We start from the raw sequence: 3,194 nt of genomic DNA, 5'->3' as shown, positions 1-3,194 counted from the left end.
CATATTGTCCGGAGGAAACAATCGTTGGTGAAGGATGTCATGCTGGGTAGGGTGGAGGGTCAGAGAAAAAGAGGAAGACCACCAACGAGATGGATCAGCCAGGTGGCATCATTGATGACGTCAAGTGTGGCAGCGGTAGTGAGGTTGGCCCAGGATAGAACATTGTTTCGTTCTGCTGTGCATGGGGTCGCTATGAGTCAGTTCAGACTTGATGGCACCTGACAACAACAATAACAACAATTGAAACCTGCAGATTTTCCACCTTTTCTTGATTTTAGCAACTCAATCTCTCTTTACATTATATAATAAAATGTTACAATAAAGTAAAATAAACAATGACATTAATTTCTAAAACTTTGAGAACATCAAATGATTAACTTAGGGACAAGATGGGAGAAAAAAAAAAACTATATGAATATAATTTTATTTAACTTTTGGCAGGTACAGAAACTGATGCCCCTAATCTTTTTTTTTTTTTTTTTTTTTTAGTTCTTTACCATCTGTTTGACTTAGTTTAGTTCTCTTTTCTTCTTTCCTTCATTCCTTCCTCTACTTTCATTTTATTCCTTTCTTCTTTCTTTTTACAAACATAATGAAAGCCTAATAAATATTAAATTTTAAAAAGATTGAAATATAAAGAATAGAATATTCAGAAGCAACAAGGATCAAATATTTTACTTTATGAACAACTAAGAGGAATTGTGCATTAAGGAAATTAACTCCAGGCACAAGTTAGAGGAAAGAGAGTTTGTATGAGATAAAAGTTTGTTTTGAAATTAGACAGTATTTACTTTGCTTTGAAAATTTAAACAGAGAATTTAAGGTGGGTGGAGAGGGTTCATAATTGGTACACATTATATATATATACAACCCTGTTTAATTTCAAGGTTGATTGAAATTTTTCATCTTTCAAAAATATATTTAATTTTACAAGAATATACTTGTCTAATATGTGTCCACTCTAGTTAAAATGAACAAATAGAAATCCATAAAGTTTGATTATATACGTTAATTAAAACAAAGTTAATTTTGATGTGCTTAAAGATGGATGGTCTCATTTATAAGAATGTGAGTACACCTGCAACTGAAAATGAAGCAATATATATTTTTGACAATTCTAAGGACATTTTAATAAGAATTGTTTCACTTCAGTAACATCAGCTTTTTTTTTTTCATTATTTCAAGCTGAAGTATAATATTCAAGTATTATAAAATATTCAAGTAAAATAAAAATTCAAATCTTTATTTTCTTTTCATATACATATATGACGTGCTTAGCCATATACTCAAAACAAATGGCAGAATTTATTAATGTTCTGTAAGAATATGTCTTTTTCTGTAAAGTGATAAATAAAACACCATTCCCCTGTCAGTATGTCGTGTGGTGGCTTGTATGTTGCTGTAATGCTAGAAGTTATGCCACCAGTATTTTAAATGCCCACAATGACACAAATGGTGAACAGTCTTCAGCTCAGCTTCCATACTAAGACTAAGAGAAAGTTAAGAAAGACTAGTTCTCAAAAATTTAGCCACTCCACACTTTATAAATAGCAGTGGAACAACTGCCAGGTATCACCAGAATATTGAATCATTGAACAATACCATTAATACCACATGAAAGTAAACTGTGCTGAAGATAATCCAAAAGGGGCTGAAACAGTACATCGACAGTGAACTGCCAGAAACTCAAGCCAAATTCAGAAGAGGAATTGTTATTGTGACATGAAGCTTGAGATATCATCGGTATGCTATTTTCTTTTGATTTTGCAAGCCATTAAAATAATTTACTTTTTCTTCTTGAGTTGTCAACTCAAATAATCTGTTTAACTCTTATAGCTAAATTCCACTAAAAATCAAGAGCTTACAGCATCATTGCAATACACAAACCATGATAATGTGGCAAAGTGATAAACAGGTGGTGAAAATTCATACATATTTGTGCTCATAGCAATTAAGTTTTTACCTATAACTTGGTTTAACATTTTCAAGATGAATGCAGTTTTCAGTCATCACAGCTCTACAGTTACATTTATTTTGTTTTGTTTGCTAATGACTAATATTATATGGCTATAATTTATTTACAACCCTTGTATATAAAAGTTGTGACTGCTGTTTGTAGAATAATTTTGTATACTATATTCCATCTTTCTCTACACTGTGGTGTTTTAGAAGCTATGTTCAAGATATCTTTCCCTTGCCTGCAGGCACACACTCAAGTGCTCTCTGAACCAATGTCAGATAGCCTTTCATTCAGGCACAAATCTTGGCTAGACTATTCAATTTACACAAGAAAAGGTCAACTCTATTCTGAACTTAACCGTCTGTTAGCACATGTAGGTCAATATTTATCTGGCAGCATAGAATTGCTTTATTCCAATTACTTGCCAGGGAATACCATGTCAAATTCCCTGCTGTCCAGTATCTATCAAAAATACTTCTGAAAGAAGTCTATTTGTGGAGCATTTCTTCAAGGCAACACTGTTCATCAGTTCCACATAATCCGAAATCTACTTTCCAATTAGGTCAGACAATAACAAAACTGAGTAATTGCATCTTGTCATATTCGTCATTTCCTCTCCCAAATAATAGCAGTTCTTAAATTCTGTGTATAAATCCACTGTCATTCAAAGAAACAGTCCATCATAATTATTTATAGTTAGGATGCAGCAGGATCAAATCCTTTGAAGAACCTCTGTGTGTGTGTATGTTTAATAGGGATGCTATATTTTTCCTGAGTTACTAGATTTACTTTCATTTTATGGCCTCTATATATTATTATTATTTATAAGTTTTTATTGTGAGGTTTTCATGGAAAATTATCAGTTTTGCATTCATCCTGCTGTATTTTGTTTCTTTGCTATGATTGCAATCCCCTCATGCATCATCAAATAACCAAAGCATACACCCCAAGGGCCCATCCCCCAGCCATCAGAACACAGCCCCTCTCCCTCCCTGAGTTCAGTTTCTCCACTTGCTCCATCTATCCATGTTATCCTCTTTGTCTCTATCCCTGGCGTCTCTGCCTATCTGGGTAGGGTCTTGTTCTCCACTTTTCTCACTAAATGGTCCCAGGGACCTCCACTCCTGGGCTGCAAAATCAATTTCTCTCCTGCTTTTGTCAAAAAGAATTCACCTCTATATTTCCTACCCTCACAGTCAGTCCTGAGAGCAACGATTCACTATTGCACCACAAG

This window comes from Chrysochloris asiatica, unplaced genomic scaffold, assembly GCF_000296735.1.
Source record: "Chrysochloris asiatica unplaced genomic scaffold, ChrAsi1.0 scaffold00462, whole genome shotgun sequence".
NCBI lineage: Eukaryota > Metazoa > Chordata > Mammalia > Afrosoricida > Chrysochloridae > Chrysochloris > Chrysochloris asiatica.
This window is presented reverse-complemented; position numbering follows the sequence as displayed.